The sequence below is a fragment of the Ochotona curzoniae genome, unplaced genomic scaffold (assembly GCF_017591425.1).
Source record: "Ochotona curzoniae isolate NIBS_2020 unplaced genomic scaffold, NIBS_Ocur_1.0 contig_2318, whole genome shotgun sequence".
NCBI classification, from domain to species: Eukaryota; Metazoa; Chordata; class Mammalia; order Lagomorpha; family Ochotonidae; genus Ochotona; species Ochotona curzoniae.
The window spans coordinates 9,866,771-9,890,756 of NW_024465419.1; the positions used below are offsets into that span (position 1 = coordinate 9,866,771).

At 38.2% G+C, this 23,986-nt stretch overlaps 1 pseudogene; it reads right to left on the minus strand.

Moving 5' to 3' along the window:
• Positions 1-531: 531 nt before the first annotated feature.
• LOC121151395 lies at positions 532-677 on the minus strand (annotated as a pseudogene).
• Positions 678-23,986: the final 23,309 nt, after the last annotated feature.

The following is a 23,986-nucleotide window of genomic DNA, read 5'->3' on the forward strand; positions in this document are numbered from 1 at the left end:
ATTAGATATTTCATAAATTCCCAGACTCAAGCAGGCCAAACTGAGAACAGGAGGTGTAATTGAAAGACATTATCCCCAACTCACTAGCAGCTGAAAACAAGGGGCTAGCAGGAAGATTTGAAGTCATTGGATCAGTCCAAACTCTGGAACTCCCCCAGCTGCCCTTCATGGCTCCCCTAGGAGGACAGGATTTTACACCACAAAGAAGTTGCTGGAACTAAAACAAACCAGTGAGGAACTTTAGGAATAAAGACACAGGGAGGTCCAAGTAAAAGTGAAAATACAATCTAAGAAAGCAAACCATTGTTTCTTTCTGAAATTGCTGACACTTACCTTGAAATTTTTCATTGATACACAATATGTGTACATTTTATAAGGCATAGCAAGTTCATTTGATATATGCATAAAATATGTAATGATCCAATCAAGGCAATTTGTGTTTATGTCTCTTCAAACATATCTTGTTTCTATGTGTTGGGAAACTTCAGACTCTTCCAATTGTTTTTAAATATATACTAAATTGTTGTAGACTATGGTTTCCCTCTGTGATATATTGCACCGGAAGTAAACAGATATAATGAACCGCCTTTTGGTCCACAAATAAGTGAGAACAAGCAGTATTTCTGTCTTGACCTGACTTACTACACTTGATCTTAGCCAAAAGGCTGAGAAGCAATCGATCTGACTTACTTTAAATAACATGATGTCTCCCAATTGCTATGAATGTCAAGCTTTTATTTTTAATGGTTGAATAATTTTCTGTCAACCGTATCATCTATCTATCTATCTATCTATCTATCTATCTATCTATCTATCTATCCATCCATCTATTTCTATCATATAGCTACCTATCTATGTATCCATCTAGCTACATACACAAATACACACACATTCCAAAGTGAATAAATTAATGAAAATCAAAAAGTAAAAGAATGAAAAAAAGCACAAAAAATAGAAGAGGGAATTCTGAAGTTGAAATAACTACTCAGTGTCATGCCTTTTTCTTGAAAAAAAATCACAGAAAATAATGAACATAAAAATAGCAAAACTAAACTCAAACAAAAGTAACTAGAAGGAGCTTATGAGGAAAATAGAAAGAGAGAGAGAGAGGGAGAAAGAGCGGGAGAGAGAGAAAGAACATCATTCTTAAGCCAGATGGATATGCTCAAACAGGAATGAAAATTTTAATACACTATTTTATAACAACATTTGAGAAATATTTGAAAAGCTATATATAACTCAATAATGTATAAATAAAATACAGCAGCACATAACATTTAATATATACAGTAAAATGAAGTACAACATGTAAAATAATTACACAAAACCAACATAAATTAGAATTAGAGATGATCAGAAATGGGATGACAGACTGAGGAAAAACATTAAAGTAAAAGAAAAATCTTATTTCAGATGCAACCAAATGGTCCCAGCTAGAGACCATTATACTCAGTGAAATAAGTCAATCCCAAAAAGACAAATACCATATATTATCTCTGATATAAGGCAACCTTTATGCAAAATATACAATCAATAGCCCTTTCAATACTATTTTTGTTACAACTCATGGGTTTTGGTACTTTTGTTTTTATTTTCATTTCTTCAAAATGGTTTCTTTTCTCTTACTAAATTATTCAGTGACTCATAGATCATACAGTAGCAGCATTTTCTCCAAGAAGGTTTTTTCTTCTATTTTTCATTTCTTCAGCGACACATGGGTTATACAGTAGCATGTTGTTTAACTCCATGGTGTTATAAATTTTTTTAACATTATCCCTATTGTTGATTTTGTTTTATGGTTTTCCATTTAAAAGAATGCATAGCAATGGTATGATAGAGACTATTGTATACAGATGTGAAGATACAATGCAGTATGACTCTCTACTTCCAAATCAAAGATGGACTCCCTTGAAACTGTTGGATATTTCTTCACAATAGGATGCTGGACTGTCTGTCATCATCTGTACCTACAATGTAAGGATACACTAAGTAACAGAATGATTGACTTACGATTATTTGTAAAATGCTATACTATTATAATAGTATGGGGGAAATCAGTTGGGAGGAGAGAATTTGTGGAGGAGGTAATGGAAATCCCAGAGCCTACGAAATTGTACCATAAAATTAAAAATGAAAATAGAAGAAAGAAGAATAATTATGGTCTTCAGTGTAGGAGAAAGGAGATAAATAGAATATTGAAAATTTTAAATGATAAAGAGGTAATACTGAATTTGATGGGAGGCTGTCTGGATAATGAAATTATGAATCAGAAAAACTAAAACAACATTAGTCAGAAAATCATGTCGGTGACACTATTATAATCATAACCAAGTTTTTAAAAAAATTTATTTTATTTTATTTTATTTTATTTTACTTAAAAGAGTTATGAAGAGAGAGAAAGAGAGATCTTACATGGGCTGATATGAAGCTGGGAGACAGGAGTTTATTTTGGTTTCCCATGAGGATATAGGAAACCAAAGTATTTGTGGCCATCCTATGCTGTTTTCCCAGGCCACCAGCAAGGAGCTGAAATGAAAGTGGAGCAGCCAAAACTCAAACTGATGACCATATGGGATGCCATCACCCTAGGGGTACAATGAGCCTCTTATGCCGCAGCTCCAGCCCCACAAGAAAGAGTTCATAAAAGGCAGACATTTGGTTTAGCTATTAAGTCATGAATTGGGATGCTGAAATTCCAGCTTCTCGCTGATATGTATCCTGGGAAGTAGACAGTAGTTCAACTAAATAGGTTCCTGTTACCCAATGTACTTGCACATGGATTGAATTCTGAGTTCCCAACCTTTTCCTGGCTCAACACCAACTTTTTTTTTTAACACCAACTGTTGAGAGCATAAGGGGAGTGAAGTGCAATAGGAACTCTCTGTTTGCCTCTCAAACTTAAAAAAAAAAAAAACCTTAAAGACTTTAATATAAACTAAGTTTCAACTAAAATATTACCTAATGAAGGCAAGAGAATATTACATACAAATTAAATACCATGTAAATTAACCCCATAATGTTGTAAACTGCTGTTGATGTTATGCTAAGGCTTTTAATTGGTCGGAACGATATTCTGCCAGCTCTGCCTTTAGACCAGAGATGGTCTCCCCAAGAAACTGTTGAATTGTTCTGGACTCTATGCATGGTACATGCTTGCAATGAAAGAAGCATGACTGGATTTGAACTGTAATACTACAATAAGGTGGAGTAATTCATCATGGGGAAGGAAACGGGGAGGGGTTAGGGGAACCTCAGAGCCTATGAAACGATGTCATAAAATGAAATGCAATAAAAAATTGTTAATGAGGATACAAGCCCAAAGACTGATTCTTTGAGGAAATCAGTAAAATTTACAAACTGTTTAATAACCTGATCAAATTAGTGAAAGAAGAAATAATAAATACACAATGTAAGTTAAAAAGAACAAGTACAAAAGACACTTAAAATATGATCGCTGTTGCAAATACAAAAGAAATATTAATGAACATACACCAACAGCTTATTGTAAGAATACTCTATTATCTAGTAATCTATTTTAATAATCACAGTTTAATGAGGGAAAATTATTGTAATTCAATATATCCATAGGTCTAATGCAAAGAGTATTACAGTTATCTCCATAGATTTCAAATGGATATTTACAAAAGTTCAGTATCTATCATTGAAATAATTGAAGAGGAACCAGCATTATGGTACACAGGATTAAGCTGCTGCCTGTGACTCTGGCATTCAGTGTGAACATTTGTTGAAATATTGGCTGCTCCACTTTTAATCCAGCTTCTTGCTAATGCGCCTGGGGAGGCAGTGGAAAATGGCCCAGGTTCTTGAGCTGCTGCTACCCATTGGGGGACCCAGACAGAGTTCCAAGCTCCTGGCTGCATCCTGACCCAAATCCAAGTAGAAGATACTGTATTAATGTCCCTCCTTTATCCTCTCTCTCTCTCTCTCTCTCGCTCTCTCTTTATTTCTCTCTTTCACATCTTCCCTCCCCCAATTCTTCCTTTATAATAAGGAAAAACCATTTTAGAAACTTGAAGATTCCAATGAAGAAAAACAAGATTATTCTCAACATGTTTAAAGTCTTTGAACACACATTAGTCCTTAGGTAGCATGTTATTTAACTTCATGGTAATGAAGCTTCTTTTTTCTTCCTGTTGTTGATTTTGTTTTGTGGCTTTTCACCTGGGAGGATTTACAGTGATGGAGTAGTGGAGATTGACATGTCCAGATGTGAGGGTATGGGGCAGTGTGCATCTATACTTCCGGATTGAGGATGGACCTCCAGCGAAACTGTTGGATGTGTCTTGACAATGGGATGCTGGACTCTCTGACATTGTCCATGCCTGCATTGATGGACTTATGACTGTTTATGAGGAACTATGCCGTCATAATGATATTGGAGAACTCAATTAAGGGGGGGGAGACTTAGGGAAAGGGGTAGGAGAAAACTCAGGGTCTATGGAACTGTATCATAAAAAGATATTATGATAATAACAATAAAATGATGCTTTAAAAAGTTTCTCAACACAAAAACTAGCATAATGCCTAATTTCTAAGACACTAGAATTTTTACCCTTAAAAAGCTTCTATGACGATTAATATTTAATACCATATTAAGCATTAAAGCAGCCAAAATGTTGACAAAAGAAGTTAAAGACTTAAAAATTCAAAACAAATTAGAAGTATGACATTTTTTTCTGTTGCCTGATGAATTAATACATAGTCCATAAATTTAATAAAGACAAATAGGAATAAAATGATGACATTTTATCTGTAGTAACAGCAGAAAGAAAAGGCACCAGGGGAAAAAACATGAAACCAGCAGTTCTATGTATTCTTATATATTTTCAATAGTCTTGAGGGACAGAAAGCAGATTGGAACAAATAGCAGATCATACAATGTTCTTGAACAAGGAGACTCAACACCATAAAAATGTTAGTTTCTGCACTTTAAAATACATTTATAAATTTAAATACATTTATAAATACACCATGATCCCAATAAAAATAACAAGACTTTTTCCCCCCTGAAACAAAACAGGCTGATTCTAAAGTGCATACAGAGAAGTAAACTAGCAAAATATAAAAACTGAAAAACAGAAGCTGTGACCCTGCACTAGAGAGGAGAAATCACTGTATTGTCATAATAAATGTTATGATATATTATTACAAGCTTGAAAATATTGTGATACTGGCACTTGAAGAGAGAGATTACCACACCATATAGAAAGTGAAGAAGCACATACAGATTTATGACACAATTCTGTCTTCAATAAATATAATATCTCAACTATGCAGGAAGAAGTATTTTTAAATACTCAGAAAGACAGTTAATAGGTATTCATTAGAAAAATGAGCAAAAATTGTGAGTTCAGACCAAACTGATTCTTCAAAAGACAGATCAAACATTTACACTGAAAACAGCACAGTTATATGAAGAACCAACTCTTACAATCTTTGTTGCAGAATGTTTTCATTATGCTATGAAATCTGGAAGCTTTGTAACATTGGGGTGGACACCTGGTGCAGCTGTTGAGATGCTGCTCATGATGCATCCTCGTCAGAGCACCTGGCTTCAAGTCTTGGCTCTGTTCCTCATTCCAGCTTCCTGCTGATGCACACCCATGGGAGCAGCAGCCAATGGCTCCTTGATGTGGGTCCCATGGGAGACCCAGATTGAGGTCTTGGTGTCCAGCTTCAGGCTGCCCAGTTCTAGACACCACAGGCATTTAGGAAAAGAACCTGCAAATGAGAAATTCATTCCTTCTCCCAGTCTCTCTCTCTCTCTCTCTTCTCAAATAAATTAATAATTTTTAAAAAGGGGAAAAAAATTGGACAGGTTTGACTACTTGATTTTTTCCATTGCAAAGCATATCAAAAACTTCTTAAAGATTGGAGAAAAATGCTATCAGTTTATTTTACAAACCAATGATTTAGTTATCCCACATAAGGAATATCTATAAATAACTGAGAAAGAAAACAACAAATCAACAAAAAGATGGGCAAAAGTATGGTATTTTAGAAAAAATAGATTAAATTATTCTCAAAAAAAAGAAAAAAATGTTAGGATTGTTTAACCCTATTCCTCGTAAAATACCTCCAATTAATCCAATTAAAAATAGATTGAGAAATCATGTCTTATGTATCATATTGCCAAGTATCAAAACCTTAAGTAAGATTCTGCTTAATATCACATCTAATAGATATGGTAAAGCAACACACTTACACATTGCTAGTGAAAGTACAAATTAGCTCATGCTCTGCAGAGGCCAATTTGTCCGTTTCTATAAGTTAGATATCTATACACCCTTTGATCTTGTAATTTCACTTCTCAGACTTCATGCTAAAACTCACACCTTTGAATGGCTTATCTGCAGTTTCACACAGTGTGAATAGTTCTACCCAGTGTGAGGACAATGAAGTTTGGAAACAAGCAAGATTGCTTTCATGAGAGGAGAAGCTAACGTATAGCCATACAGCTATTTTGTTTTGTTATGTTGTGTTTTCTTTGTAAAGATTTAGGAGACACTTTACGTGTTAATGAGGAAATTTTTCTGCAATGCAGGATCCTGTGTTGTGGCAAAGTGCACTGAGCCGGTCTGTGCAATGCTGACATTACATATGAGCCAGTGGTTCAAGTCCTGACTGATCCACTTCTGACCCATCTTCTAGCTAATGCGCCTGGGAAAGCAAAACAAACAAACAAACAAAAATCATGGCCCAAGTACTTGGGCCTCTTCACCCATATGGGAGATCCACGTGGAGTTCCAACAACGTCTATATTATTATGTCATAATATATTTAAATAACAGAATGATGGACTTGTAACTGTTATTGTAATAATATAGAGGAAAACAGTGGGAGGTGGAGGGTAATAGGGAAATCCCTGAGCCTATGAAAATTATCATTAAAAATCAAACTAAAATATATTTTTAAAAGTAGTTTTGAAGTATTAGATATCTATATATCTTATCTTTGCACATATTAACTTGTAAGCTAAGCAAAACCAATTAGGGCTTGAAACAGCTTTCAGCAATCAAGATGTCCTCCGCTGTTACTTTCACTCAAAAAACAAAACAGACAAAAACAGGAAAAACAGGTTAGGTGAGAACCATAGGGACATTCTAAGGGGAAAAAGTCCTCTCAACATGATAGCATAGTCCTGGGCTCTCCTGATGCAAGAAGCTACATCCAACTCTACAAACTCTGAACAAGCCCTATGCAACTCAATACACTCCACAACAACTCCAGCCACATTAGGTAAGCCACATCCAGCTTTACCTACTCCAAGATGCCACATCCAACACTACCCACTCATTCTACCACATGCAATCTGTTCCTGCAGCAAAAACTGGTTGCATTATAAACACAAGGCTATTGGTTTGTTCATTTGAACACACCTCCTGATAAATTTTGCTGTCTATATTCAAAGAAATCTAAATGGCCTCAAGGCCTTGTACCACACACCCCTGGGAAACTTCCCTTCCCATCTCCTCCCCAAGACACACATGTACACACACTTATCTTGATATTTTTCAAAGTTTAGGCATAGGATTACCAGAGAAGATGCTGAACCCATGAAATAAGAATAGTTATGTCAGCAGGAATGTGGGATTGGAGCGCAGTCCTGCTTGTAAAACAGTATATCCTTTCAACAAAAACAAGGCCAAAAGATCAAAAACAGTTATGAATCACTTTCCAAAAGCTCCATTTTTAAGTAATGGTTTCAAAAGATTTTTCTCTTAACATCTGAGGCAACAAACCAGACACGGGTAAGCAGCTGGATTCCCCTCACCTTGGCCAGCTCTCTGCCTGGCTTGCTCTCTCTCTGTCTTCTTTTTCTCAGGAACAGGATCTTTCAAAATGTCTAAAGTGGAAAACCTTGCCATTGTCAGCACTCAGGAAATTCATTCACTCAAGGTCATGGGCCAGTGCACTCCTATCTGCCTCACCACTCAGCAGGGTGTCTCCAAATACCTCCAGGGGTGTTGCAAAACGCTAAAAATAAATGGGGGGAAAAACACACTTAATTGGTTCAAGTTTTTTCCTTCAATTTATTTGTACTATTCAGAGCCCTTTAGGGGAAGTGGGGATGGGTTAAAAAACAATTAGTCTCCACAAATATCACCAAAGAAAAATGGAGATCGTAGCTTTAGGCCTCTTGGAGATGATTTAGTGGTATTGGATGTAGTGATTCCAATGTGATTGTGAGTTATACAATCCTGGGTTCAAATTCCAGGTCCAAACTAACCATATGACTTCTCTGTGCTTTTTTTTTTCCTACATCACAGATGATGGGATTATCTCTGAAAAGCATTGAGCGCGATGCCTGGCACATAATACACATTCAATAAATAGTAACTGTTATTTTAATGATTATTAGTGGTACCACAACAGACAAACTACTACCTAGTGCGTGAACACTTTAAAAGATTGGAATTCCTTGAGCACCTCTCATCTTGGTAGCACCGTGACATGTGAGCACAACGGAGACTTACTCTCTAGAGAGTAAGCACTATGTGGATACTTTAATTCTTCATGGAAAAAAAAGTAGAATTAAGTGGAAAGTATTATGGTGCAAATATTTTAAAATTCAGGCATGCAGGGACCTTCCAAATGTTCATGGAAAAACATACTATGAAAAAAAAAACTAAACTTCTATTTCAGAATATTTTTGCATTCTATTTTTCTGCGAGCTCTAAGTACCATGATCTATAGCACCTTATCTCAAGTTTGGAGACCAAATTTCAGCATTGATGTCAGTGTGTGCTTCAAATAAATGTGTGCCTACAGGCCAACACTGTGCCTTCTGTCACATAGGAAGGATGCTGAAGGGTTGGTATGCTGTATTCAACTTGTACTAGCTTGACTCCAGTGTTTGTGGGTTCTAGCTCATCCCTGGACTTCAACAGACTGGTGGCTGCTGCAGGAATAGCACCAAACACACTGCTGGTTTGAGTTTTTGGGGTTTTTTTTTTTTTTTGGTGTATTAACACTTCAGATAGATGAAAAGAATAGTTCTTAAACTGGCCCATCTCTGTAGATTATGTCTTCAACAGAACTTACTTCATTTTTTCCATGAGTGCAACCAAATGACCTGTTGGTAAATGTTTTAGAGAACAGATCATCTCAAGAAAAAAAAAAACTCAAGGCATATTTGGGTTTTGTGGAGATACCTCATTTTCCATCACCAAGAGATGTTCTTCTTTATCTCCATGTATGTTATTCATCAAGGCATCTTGACACTATTTACTGGAAAGTAATGGCACTGTTTACAAAAAAACTAACTTAATCTGCTACTCATTGTTTTCATCAGTTAAATAAAACTGACCTTTCATCTTTAGCATTGTGCTTCCAACAAAATCCTGCCAAAATCTCTAATGATCTGTGTTTCTCAGACAGCTGCAAGACATTCTTCATGAGCTAAGGAATGGTGGGATCATCACCCCAGTCACAGATACTAGGGCCCAGTCCTGTAGGCCAGGTTAATGGGTTGGCTTTCAAACCAGGTCATTAGGCTCCAAGGGAAAAAGTAAGTGAAGGTAAACACTTGGAAAAGAAAATTCTGAAATCTGGTATGGAATTCCTAAGTCAAAAGCATTTTGAGTCATTAAGACTGACTTGACAAAATTCAGTTAAAGGTAAAATTATTAATCACTCATAAATATAAAAATCTAATTTTGTAGAATTTCACACTACAAAATTAATATAGAATTAGTATTGATGGTCTTCAGGGATGCTAATTTACCCTAATCAGTATTCTCTCTCATCAACATTATATGCCAGCTGTTTCTTGCATGATGATATTATAGTATATAATTTTATTTTACTACTCCCATTGGTACAAAAAAAAGACCTGATGTGATCTTAAACTCACCTAAACTACCTGTAAGAGATCAAAGTTCACCTATTAACACGTTATGCTCAACCTAGAGCTAATATTATCAGCATTTTCGTATAGTTCAATAAAGTTAGAGAAGCAAACAAACATTTGAACAATTAAGGCCTTATATCTGGAATTCTTGTCAGGTGTTTTCTTGCACATCATCCATTCAATCTTTCTGTAGTAAGAGCTCTTTGATTTTCTTTTGAATCTCTTGCATCCTTCCTGGTCCATTTGTCTTTAGTGTTTCTACTTTCATCTTTGTGAAATTCAGAGCTATAGAAAGAAACAGAAATAAACATATGTACACAAATGCTTATCTGTGTTTTTATACATAGGTATTTTTCATGAAGATTGCCTTACATCAGAAAGAACACACTATATTTGTTCTAAAGAGTTGGTTTGTTTCATTGAGCACAATGGAGACTAGCATATTGAGAAGTGAAGAGGCGCTGCAGTATGCATCTTTATTCCCAAATAAAAGATGGGTTCCCAACGAAACTATATCTTCACAATAGAATGTAGGACTTTCTACAATTGTCTGTACCTACAATATCAGAATACACTTAAATAGCAAAATGATGGACTTGTGACTGTTGTTGAAAGACTATACTATTATGATAATCTAGGGGAATTCAATGGGAGTTAGAGACAATGCAGAGGGTGGGAGGGGAAACCCCTGAACCTATAGAACTGTATCATTAAAAAATTCTTTTTAATTAAAGAAGCAAAACAAGCAAACAAAACGAAACAGAGATATTCCATGAGAAGGAGAGATCTTTCATTCTTTGGTTCACTGACTAAATGGCCACAATAGCGGAGCTGAGCTGATTCAAAGCCAACAGTTAAGAGTTTCTGCTAGGTCTCCCACATGGGTGCAGGGTTCCAAGGCTTTAGGCCATCCTCTACAGCTTTCCCAGGCCACATCCAGGGAGCAGGATGGAAAGTGGAGCAACTGGGACATGAACTGGCACCCACATGAGTTGTCAGCACTTGCAGGTGAAGAATTGGTCAATTGGGCCACTGCACCAGGCCCCCAGTACAAAGTGTTAACATTTTTAAAGTGAAGTGTATAACTTTATTTGTGTGTGTGTGTTGAACATCTTTTTGTTTTCTAGGTGATTACAAGCAATCAGTATCTTATGAATAACTGAATAATGGATTACAACACAAGGTCTTTATTATAAAAGGTACAAATAATTAGGAAGTACATTAAGGTAAAATTCACAGGAAAAGTCCTTAGACTTGGTATCATATTATCGTATATTAGGGCAAACATATGATACCTGACCTTTTGGGATTGACTCATTTCCCTTAGCATAACTGTCTCCAGTTTAGTGCATTTGGCCTTAAACAATTATATTTCATTTTTTAATAGCTGAGTAGTATTCCATAGAGTAGATGAACCACAGTTCCTCTATCCAGTCCTCTGTTGATGGGCATTTAGGTTGCTTCCATGTTTTTGCAATTGTTGAACGTGCTGCAGTGAGCATAGGGGTGCACATTGCTTTCTCATGTAACAAGTCTTTTGGCTATATTCCTAGACGTGGTATTGCTGGATCATATGGTAGGTAGATTTTCAGTTGCCTAAGTATTTCCTGTACTAAGTATTCCATAGTGGTTGCAACAGTCTGCAATCCTACCAGCAGTAGAGTAGGGTTCCTTTTTCCCCCACAATCTCGCCAGCAGGTATTGTTGCTAGTTTTCTGTATATGGGCCATTCTTACTGAAGTTAAATGGAACCTGAACGTTGTCTTTATTTGAATTTCCCTTATTGCCAGGGAGCTTTTTCATGTACTTGTTAGCCATTTGGATTTGTGTCTTTGAAAAGTGTCTGCCCATTTCCTTTGCCCATTTCTTGACTGGTTTATTCATTTTGTTGTCACAGTTCTGGAATTCTTTGTATACTCTGGAAATTAGCCCCTTGCCTCCTATGTAGTATACAGAAATCTCCCATTTTGTTGGTTGCCTTTTTTTTTTTTTTACTTTATTGACCATTTTCTTTGCTATGCAGAACCTTCTTGGCTTAATGTAATCTCATTCGTTTATTTTAATGTTGATTTCTTTTGCCTTTGATGATTTTTCTAGGATGTCCATGCCTACACCTATATCTTGCAGTCTTTCCAACTTTAATTGAGAGCCAATGTGAGAGAAAGAGAGAAGGAAAATAAAGAGATTCCATCTGTTGATTCATTCCCCCAAATATCTACCAGGGCTGACGTTGGGAAGGAGAAACTCAATCTAGGCTTGCCATGTGGATGGCAGGAGTTCCAAGTCCTTGAGTCATGGAGCCTGTTGGAGGATTCACATTGCCAGGTAGCTGGAGTGAGCAACTAGAGCCCCATACCAAACCCTGGTACTTGGAAGGGATGCACAGAGAGCCTCGCGAATATCTGTATCAGGCTAAATGCCTACCAAATTTTACCAAAAAATTTTAGCATCTATTTGAGATGACTTTTTCTCTTCTTTCATCTATTAACTCAGTAAATTACATTAGCAAAATTTTCCTGTGGTCTGTCATCTTTTAATTACTAGCATATCTTAGTTATACGCTTTATTTTTTTTATTACAGACTAGCATTCTGTTTGCTGAAATTTCATTAAAAATGTCTTGTAAATAATAGTGTTACCGATTTTCATTTCTGACTGCTTTCCTTATCAAGTCTTTGAAGCTTGGTTAAATGAGCTCTGTATCCCCAGTTTTTTATGTAGTGCATTGTTTATGGATCATGGAGATGACCTGTTTTTTCAGGATGGATAGAAATCATCTCTACATTTGCTTAGTACTCCTGAAAGTTTTAGTTTTAATACTTTGATCTTATTTTTAATTGCATTTTATTTCATATTGTCCAGCAATTGTAAGTGTGTCTCAGCACCAAAACATCCTGTTCTGGGCTATATTTCTTTCATCCTTATTTCATTGCGTCATCTTTTATTTACTTTTGGTGTATAGGTGACGCATGAACATAGTCTCATTGTGAAAAATGTGGACCATTCAGAAGCTTCAGCAACAGAGTGAGAAATTGTCATCCATTTCCTGACCTCATCAATCTCCTCAAGGAAAATCACTGTTATTAATTAAATAGGTATCCTTCCAGACATTATTTTTCACTTAGTTTTTATCATGTTAGCACATGTTTCTTATATCCAAAATCAAAAACAACAAGGCTCAGAAGAAAAACAACACAATTCCCTGTCCAGTCTCCCATCCCTGCTTCCTGCTCCGCAGGGACATACACTTCTACTTTTCAGGTTTTCCTTCTGCATTGCAGCATCATAAACGTCTTACCCATTAGCATTCATTTTATTTGATTTAAAACAATTTACATGTTAGCCATTAAATTTGTAATATGAAATTTGAGGATTTAGTTAGTTTTGCACTGCTCCACATCCCAACTGGATAGTCCCTTCCTCTTTCTCCCAGTGTAATTACATCACAAGTTTTAGTTAAATCAGCATTCAATGTTTACATGGTTATGACTGTACAAATACTTTTCTCAGATTGGATGCTGAAAGTTACCATAGTCTGCTTCAATCTAAGCAATAACTTCACCGATGGACTGATACATCTGCTAGATAACTACCCGAGAGATCTTGAATCCCCAATGTCTTATTTCTTAATAACATAGTAAGGGTGATGTTACCAGAAGCTCTCGTCCTTCCCGGAAATCAGTGCCAGGAGCAAATCTGAGTCTCTTTCTTCTTGTAACCAACACATTCTCTGTGGTTTTATCTGTAATTTATAATAAAATGAGGTATGTTTAAAAGTAAATTAATAACCCACTTGCATACAATTGTAAATAAATTTACTAAACAGTTCAATTGGACGTGACAACCAACTTTAAACACATGATACAAATGTGATTCAGCTTTGATCAACAATGTTTCCCCCTCAGGGTTGGATCCACATCTTTATCATGTACCATCTGTCCTTCTACAAGGTGTGTTCCAGGAAACACTTATTTCCTTATCATGAACATGATGTCTGTGCATCAAAATGCATGGTTTTGCCTCCATGACTTCATAGGCTTTAACAATTTTTTTTTTAAAAAGTGTTACTGGTCTTTACTAGTTTCTTTGTTTAAACAATTGCATCAAAAGGGCATTTAACTTAATTCGACTGGGTAAATGGACTACCTGTGTGTGTGTGTGTGTGTGTGTGTGTGTGTGTGTGTGTGTGTGTGTGTGTGTGTGTGTGTGTTTCAGAGTAGGTTGCATAATAGCATCATCAGACTTTGAAAGTGCTGGATCTCACCCCAGAGGTTATTGATGTGATCAAGTAGGAGGGTGACCTGAGAGTGGACTCCGTTTACTAAGCTTCCAGGTGAACCTCAGGTGATTCCTAGGTAAGAATCAGTGAAACAAACTCCCCCGAGAGAAGCGTTTGAGAAGTAAATCACCTTCAGTTTGCTTCTCTTAAAACTCTGGATCATTATCTGTTAAACTTTCTGTACTAAGGTGAACACACATTCAGCTCTGTTTAACAGAGTCTCTACTTAAAGGGAAACCAGATGTATGTTAGGCTTACTCATCTTAGACGTGAAAAGACTTAGAATTGCTTCTCTCCCAGAATCATAATCCATGTGCTTTCCCCTCCCGGCCCTACTGTCAATACAGAACTCTCACTTGCCAGCTCTTCTCTAGCACATAGTTTCTCGAAACTACTCTAGGTGTATTTGGACATGTTGCAGGCTCTCAGAGTCCAGCTGCTGCTGACCATGTAACAACCACCAGCCTGGCTCAGCCTGGACTAGTTACTGATCTGCACTGTGGAGGGAGACATTGGGTATCCTCTCTTTTGTAACAGAACTTCAGATGTGCTTAAAGTAACTAATCTCGTTCTTTAAGTTACACTCTCTTGCATTTTGTTTCCATCTCAGTTATGCAAGAGTAGCATGAATAGCTCTCACAATTCATCACAGAGGCCAAGGAGCACACATTTTATCAGAAATGTTCCCATTTTCAAAGAAATGCAAAGACATAAAAATGTGACATTGTCTCTCCAGCAGATAAGTTCCCACAGACATTGTGTATTTATTTTCTAGTTGTCCTTGCCATTATTATTCTGAAAAATTCTTGCATACATATAACATTGATACAGTGAAAATTAAGCCCCGATCCCTTTACCCTTGATCCCCTTAGTCAAAGGCAGCCATGTCCATGGTCTTCTGGGCAGTTTCTTGGAGATGCTGAGTCCAATAGTTCACAATGCTGGAGTTTCTCTCTCTCTCTCTCTCTCTCTCTCTCTCTCTCTCTCTCTCTCACACACACACACACACACACACACACACACATTTTAATTGGAAAGACAGATATACAGAGAGATCTTCGGTCCTCTGGTTCACTCCCCAAGTGGCCCCAAAGGCTGGAGCTGAGCTGATCTAAAGGCAGGAACCAGGAGCTTCTTCCAGGTCTCCCATGTAGGTGCAGAGTCCCAAGGCCTTGGGCCATGCTCCACTGCTTTCCCAGGACACAAGTAGGGAGCTAGGTGGGAAGTGGGGCAGCTGGGACACGAAGTGATGCAAGGGGAGGGCTACTGCACCCGGCCCAACTCACACATTTTAAAGACACAAATAGCTCCTGCTATGGTCTGAATGTGTATGTCCCTCCAGAATTCATACAGTGGAACTTAAACCCCAAGGTGATAGGAGTAGGATTGGTACCTGTGGGAAACTGATGTAATGCAGAGAACTCTGTGCTTACACCTGGATCAATGCCCTCACTTTGGAAGATGCTTCACAGAGCTTGCATCTCTTCCTCTCTTCTGTTTCCCCTCAATGTGATGGAAATGTGGTATTTGTCTATGTCTAACTTACTGCACTTAGTGTGCTAATCTCTTGCTCCGTCCATCTCATTGCAAACAACAATTTGTAAATATCTTATTTTCATTCTGAAGAAGAAAAGATCTTCAGCCAGCCACTGCCACGTTGTCTACTTTCCTTATAGACACACAGCTAGGATTCCTGAACTCTCCCTCATTCTTCATTTTGTCTGGATATAATTTCTGCTGCCACCATGCTCCGGAGATAGCTTTTGCCAATGTTACAGTCAACTCTGCATCATAAGATCTGACATATTTTCCTTCTAAAACACTTCTTTCCTTGGAGTCTATGGTAGCTTTCTTTCCTAGTTTACCACCCTAAGCATTTTTCAGTCTCCTTTGCTGGCTTAGTCTCTTCTTCACCCTTTTTAAATTTATTTACCTTATTAACGCATCCTAAATGATTTCATTTATGATTGTCCTCGATCACCTTTTGTAAGCTGGCACTCAAGTTAACACCTCTTATCACATCTTTCATATTCACACCCTTACACTCAACTGCCTGCTTCCGCTTCTCCAAAACACTCGGACACACTTTGAAAGCAATTTATTTTACTCCAACAAGATCCTTTCCTAGTGAGTTTTATTTTGGCAAATGATGTGACTGATAACCCCCCACCCCCTTGCTCTGAATTCTAGAAGTTATCTTGAACACATTTTCTCCCCTAAGGCACCTCTAGGACTGATTGGCTGCTATCTTAACACCACTCAAATCATCCATTTGTATATCAGCATTGCCAAGGTTCTGACCCGAGCCATCAGTGTCTCTAACCTAGACTCTGGCAATTAACCCAGTCTTCTTTGGTATCCTAGTCTCCTAAACTATCTAACTCAGTTTGCTCTGCAGAATGCAGCAGAAATTGTTACTTGCCTTCAACAGCTTGTGTTTTTTTGGTCTTCATTCCTACTAAGAGAATACTTATGTCACTTGAAATTCTACAAAAGTGTCCTGTTTTCCAGCCTCATGGAGTTGGGTGTAACTCTAGTCAGGCAGATGCAAGCAAAAATAATGTGTGGGCTTTCCAGGAAGGCTTTTTAAAAGAAAAATGTCTCAACTGAAAAAGCTCCTCCTCTCTTATTCCTCTTGGCCATTCTTGGTGATGGGAACATGGAGGTGTGGCCCATGTTCCTACAGCATCGTCTAGATGCTGTGCAGAAGTGGGGCTGAGCTGAGCACCTTCTGAATTACTGAGCCCACAAACTGTGATGGATGACAAAATGATCAGTTCTGTTTTGAGCCTCTGCGTTTTAGGGTGACTTTCATGTGGCAAAAGAAGATTGAAACATCATATGCCAATAAGGGAGAAAGCTTTTTGAACTGATATATGGTGTCTTATGCTCTCTTAGGCAAGACAGTTAGCTGCCCGGAAAACCCAGGCAGGGACACTCCTTGCCCCTCTTTTATTCAGAAGTTCTCTACAAGGCAGCAGTCAAAGGGCAGAGCACTTTCCAGAGACTCACTACTTCATTTTACCTTATATTACAAATCATTATTAATATTTAATGACTGTCTTATTTATGTTTTATTTTAAGGAATTTATCAATAAAGATTTTCAGGACCATAGCAAGCACATCATAATTGCTATCACATAATTAGTGTGGCCTTAATACAAAGAGGACAGATTCCAAGAAGTTCATAGACAGAATTCTAAGAATATGATACTTCCCTTCTTCTTCCTTTCTTTCTTACTTTCTCCTTTTCTTCTTGCTTTGTTTTGAGACCCACTGTTTTGATATCCTAACTTTCTCCTTTGCTGATCTCATTCTTGCTGATAGTATGTATTACTTTTTTGTTACAACTCACTCTTACACATTGACCAGATTCTTTCCAATGAATCATTCATAGATAAACTGTGTTGCCTTCAAAGTTTTACTTGCTGTTTCCAAGCAAGGAGCTCAATTTCTTCAAGTTAATGGCCCTTTGAGTTGAAAATCATGGCTTTCCTAACTACATTTACAAAAGCTACTGTGGTTAAAAATGATTTAAGATAAGGGAGGGAGTTTGGCAACAAAACCAAGATACCATATGGGACACCTGTATTGGAAAGGCTGGGTTTGAGTCCCGGTTCTGCTTCCAACACCAACTTCCTGCTGAACAGGCATGCTGGAAGACAGATAACTGGAGTACTTGGACTGCTACTACTCATGTGGGTCAATCCTGGATTAATTCCAGGGTTCCAGTCCTAACTGTTATTGGCATCTAGAGGGCGAGTCTCTCCCACAAACCCTGCTATCTCTCGCTCTTATACCTCCTCCCCCACTCCGTGTGCCTGTGTATATCAGTCACAATGTGTGTATTTGACTGTCTCTGTGTTTCTAATAAAAAATTGTTTACATAGCACATTTTATGTTACGTGCTGTAAATCCAACAGGGACTACAATTGGTAATAACACAAAAATCCACGTAAGAACTCTAGCCAGGGCCCGAAGTCTTTGTTCTATGTGTCAAACCTTTCCTGAGAAGTATTTGTATAGAAAAAGTTACATATAAAAGTAAAACTAACTGAAATATAAGAGTGTATCAATTGCCTATTACACAAGTTAAAAAATATATGATAGCATTACAAGAATGAAAGTCAAAGTATTTAGCCTGATTTATAAGGTCTTGTGTAACAGGACCATGGCCTCTCCACTCTGTGGAGACACCATGGATTCCATTTAGGTGTTTGATGCAGTGTACTCCTCCCAGCTGCCTCTGCCTGTATTCTTCTTTCTCCACATCCTCACTTCCTCAATAAAACCCCTCGACTCCCCAGACAAATTTGAACACTCACATTTCATTTTATTGATTTGTCTGACAGAGAGACAGACAGGAGAGAACTCCCATCTGCTCCCACAACAGCAAGGACTGGGCCAGGCTGAATTTCAGAGCCAAAAACTCAATCCAGGTCTCCCACATGGATGGCAGAAACCCAACTGCTTGAGTTATCAGCTCTGTCTCCCAGAGTCTGCATTGGCAGATATCTAGGGTCAGAATCCAGAGCCAGGGATCAAATCCAGGCACTTTGATATGGGAGACAGGCATCTTAACCACTAGGCGAAAAGCCCACTCTAACAACCAGCATTTCAATGCAATTAACTAATACTGTATGAGTAGATAGCTAATGTTTACTTCCTAATTTACAGCTTCAATAAGGATAAGAGCTAACTCTATTCTTTTTATCACTATATCTTCAGTGGCTAACACAATGGTTAATGGCCAATAACAAATTATTCAAATAGTTTGAGTAAATAGTTACATAGTGAATGAATTAGTAGGTCATTTTGTAGTTCTTGGATCACATCAGAGGTTAGATTTTAGGATATCTTAAATCGACTCTAACTCCAAAATCATGTTTTTGTGATTTTATTCCCGTTCTTGTAATGACCATTTATCACTAACTTTGCCCATATATACAACAGGAAGAACTTAGGCCTATGCCAAATTCATTTTTCATAGATGTTCTTATTAATATTTATTTTTCCAGGTGCTTAGTTGATGTTGTCACTACAAATATAATGGAAGATTAAGTGAAAGTTTCAGATGTTCAGCCAGATGACCAGAGTCCTCCTTAGAGCAATGATAATAAAAGATATTCAAAGTGGGAGGTGACCCTAATCATATCCTCCTGCTGTTGGGAAACATTGATTTGTTTGCCTGTCAAGCATTGTGAGATATTTTTAGGCTTTTGTTTATCGTAATAAACTATCTAAAATACTTCTTGAAATACTTTAGCTATTCAATAAATATTTTATGAATGAGTAGCCTGTTGAGAATGCGTATGTACATGCAGTCCATCCAAACACACTTTTAATCAATCAACCTGACTCTGCATACCGCTAGGAATGTATGATTCATAGGTCTCTGAAAACTAGCTGGATACCCTACCCAAATGAAATTGGGGCAACCTAAAAATCTCTCCATGTAAGAACATTGGCAGAATTGCCAGCTAACAAGCTGGAAGGACTCATGTGTTTGGTCTTACATTTTTACCTACCACACTTCAGAAATACAGGGTCTAATGATGGACTTTTCAAAGTGGTTCACTTATTTCTATCGAAGAATCAAAGCAGAGGGGTAGGATAGAAAGGCATCTGGAGGTTAAATGGCCCAGTATGTCCTTATAGTCTGCCATTAAGGAATGGCCATAACTGAAATCTCTTTTAATCTGTAATCCTTAATGTGTATGGCCACTGGTAAGTGAGCTGACAACATGGGTTTTTTTTTTTTTTTTGCTCGTTTTTGTTTTTTTTCCACACAGTTCAAGTAACTAGAGGGAACAAGGTGCAAATCCTGACACCCAAAATATTACATGGATGTTCGCCAATTTTTCATGGATTTGATTCTATAAAAATGAGCTTTGGCAGTTCAGGCCAGTAGACTATTGCTTCTTTGATCTTAAAGGAGATTATTTCTAGGGCAACTATTTTTTTCTCCAACCAACTTTCAAACACTTTAACCTCTCATTCACCTAAACAAGAAATGCCTACACAAATTTGTGTTGAACCTCAGAGTTCATTAATTTGTTTGAAAGGAAGGATTACACAGAGAGAGAAACAGAAGCAGAGAAGAAGAGATAGTTCTTTTTCATCAACTTATTCACTCCAAAAACGGCCAAAGCAGCCAGGTAGTCTAGTTTCTGTATCTCCCAGGAGGTTACAGGGGCTCACATTCTTAGTCTATCCTCTGCTGCTTTACCAGGCACATTATAAGGAAGCTAGATCAGGAATGAAGCAGCCAGGACTCAAACCAGTGCTCATATAGAACGCTAACACTGCAGATGGTAGCTTTATATGCTATATCATAGCACTGGCCCCATGCAAAAGCTTTTTTTCATGGAGATGTCATCTTGTTGAGATCTAAAGAAACTTATTTAGAAAACACAAACACGAAAAAAAATGAAAAGTAAAATGAAAAAAGTTGCTCTGTTCCAGTCAACAATTCTAGCCCCATGAGTCTTAGAGGGGAGAAGGTTCAACTGTCAGGGCCTGAATTAAGCCTTGCCGGAGGCTGAGGGAAAGAGCAGAAGGAAAGAAAACATTGCAGACATATTAAAGTGTGGCAGAGAAAGACGTAGTAGAAATAAAGATCTCTGAAGACCTGAGATATTCCAAAATTGAGGAAAGCAAGATCACATGCGGCTTGATAATTATTGAAACTGTAAAGAATCCTTAAGGAAATCATTACACTAATTTATTGTTTTTGTATATGCTTGAAATTTTCCATTTTTTAAAATGTGGTTGTTTTGTTGGGTTTTGTTTCTAAAGTAGGAGACTGAAGCTCCCTAAGAAGCATATGGTAGAGGTACTAGGAGACCCCAGGCCCCAGGGACAAAATGACAGCAGCTCCATCTCTGCTGAGGACAAACTAGACGCACACCAAGGCAGGCATAAAGGGGACACCTTCTGTTTGGACAGGTACTGTGGACTCCATAATCCCCTAGCAGTGGCCAGAGTGGCTCACCAAACAGAATGATGCCAGCTCACTGCACACAAGCCTCAAAGCGGAATGCCAATCTGATATGGGACAGGCAGGGACTCAGGTAGAGAACAATGGAATAGGGTGGTTCCCCCGTTTCTGTCTCTAGCCTACATCCTAATTTCACTCCCTTGCATGGCAGTTCAACAAACCCACCTTCCCAAATTCCGTAAGTCTCCTCCAGTGTGAAGAGGATGCCACAAGTACCTGTGCATTTGCAATGCATGGAGCTACAATGAAAAACTTCCCATAGGACAGAGCACACATTGAATTCCACCTGAATTCCCACCCTGTTGCTGTATTTGATTGGGCACCACTCCTACTGGCTCCTTAAGGTGAGGGGTTGGGGCTTCACTCTCTCCTTGCAGAGGCCAACTCCCAAATCTCTCTTTCTCTCTCCCATCTTTCCCTATCCTCACAGGCAGATCCTCCTCGAGTCACCCAACGCTCCTTATTGGGGTTGCCTGTATTCACTTCCAAATGTATACAATAAATTTCATTCAATCAGGCTCTCATTCTAGCATTTGACTCTTGTCCCTGCTTTGAATTCTTATCTCACCCAGGGTTAAGAACCTGCAATACAACATTACAGGAAACATATCCTCACAACAAATGCATGGTGCCACTAATCAGGTCAAGGGAAGCTGGGCAACAAGATATTCAGAATGTTGGCTAAAATAAAATCAACATAATAGGGCTAGAGCATTATAGGATGAGTAGGGCTCACTCAACATCTATAAGTTTCACAGTCTATTATGTCCTAAAACCTGCTTTCCAAGAGAAGAAAAATGTCAATACAAGAAAGAACCTTCACTCATATGCAAGTATTAAACAACAACAACAACAAAAAGTTTTTTTTTTTATCAAGAGATCTCTGATATAACAGCCATTACAGATACCAGATCAGAAAAAAAAAGGACCAGGTCTTGGGACAAGTTTCTCAACTACCAGCAGGAAAGCTAGACAGTGGTTGGAAGTCGGCTGGACCTACAGACCTACAAACCAACAGCATTTTTCCTTTTTAAAGATTTATTTATTTTCATTTGAAAAGCAGATCAGATTTACAAAGTAAATAAGAGGCAAAGATCTTCCAGCAGCTGGTTTACTCCCTAAATGGTTGCAACAGCCAGAGCTGAGCTGATCTGAAATCATGAGCCAGGAGCTTCTTTCAGGTCTCCCACTCAGGTGCAGAGTCCCAAGGCTTTGGCCCTCCTCTACTGTTTTCTCAGGCTGTAAGCATGGAGTCAAACAGGAAATGGATCAGCCAGGACATAAACAGACACCCATATGGCATTTTGACACTTGTAAGGTGAGGACTTAGCCATGGGGTCATTGTGCTGGGCCTGCCAACAGCGTTTTCATAATGAAAACTTGGGAAATGGAAGAGTAAACTGTTCTTACTGAACTTGTATTGGGCATAGGAAAGCAGCACAGGAAGACACCCCCTCAGGAGCAGCACTACTGCTATTAAGAAGCAGCATCTGCTACTTGGGGCTAATATTCTGGAAAGCTTATGTTTAAGTAGGAGGCACCAGCACCTGGGAGATTTCCCCAGGGATTTTAAGTCATGGCTTTAACATACATTCAGGAATGTGCAAGAATCTGATGACTTCAGCCAGTAGCTGTTAACTGGTTAGCTCCCTTATCTCTTCTCCCTGCATACAGTCCCTCCTCCCCACGCAGCAGTTCTCTGGCCTCTGAATAAATTTAAAGCATGCCAAATTTTTTTCTTTTATCATGGTCATTACTTTCTTAGGAGATATTTTCCCCATATGAGTTGACAGGCCATGGATTCTGAATGAAACCATGTTTTATGATTCCCCAGGAATATTTCTTCCCCTTCGATTGCCATTAGTGCTTGGCTCTAGCAACATTATTCTGCCTGAAATAGCTGTCACAACGACTGGGAATTACTTTGTTTCCTGAATATGGTGGGTATAGGGTCTCTGCTGTGATACACTTGCCTGTCCTTGAATTCTTTTCAAGGGAAAGCAATTTAGAGACTTGGCATTAAACTAGCACAGCTTCACAGATGCTGAAGGAACTGTGCTGGCTCTAGAAGTGACAGCCAACACAGCCCGGCCCAACCTAGGGAGGAATTCCAAGCACCCTTCAGCAGAGAGCGGAAACTGGGCAAAGGGTAAATTTTACACTTAAAATGTCTTGATCTTATCAGGGCAACATTTGATTGACTTCTGTTTGTTAATTGGATATTAATTATTCTGGGCTTTAATGTTTCAGGTCAGTAAGTAACAAGATGACTTTATCTTGGGGACTTGCATTACTCCCAGGGAAACTGATAGTAAGAAAACTTTCATATTGAGATTTAGGGGTCCTTCTAGTGTGCTGGCATTTTATGATTAGTGTGTACTTAACGTACTGTAGTATTGGAGTATCCTAATGTTCCAGTAGGATCCTAGAATTTCTAGGGTCCTATATGTAAATGTGGCTGAAAATGATCTGCAATGGGAATAGATGGTATTTTGGGGACAATGTGACAAAAAAGTATATTTAAGTCATTTCAGAGTTTTCTTACATAAAATCCTAAACTGCTTTCCTGAGGTCTGTCAAAGGAAAGGTGTGACCAGACTCTGCATGGCGGAAATTCTGTTACTGGGGGAAAGCCCACCTTATCATCCACCCAATAGACAAACACAATTAGTAAAGAATGGAAACTTAGGGACCCACAGAGGGAAGAGCCCATTCCTCACATCTCCTGTCCCAAAAAGGGGACACCTGTTCCCTCAGTGCTCTTTTCTGTCTCCCTCTGCTCCCCACCCGAGCAGGGATAGGACGTATAGTTGCTGAAGCCTAGTCAGTAGCTG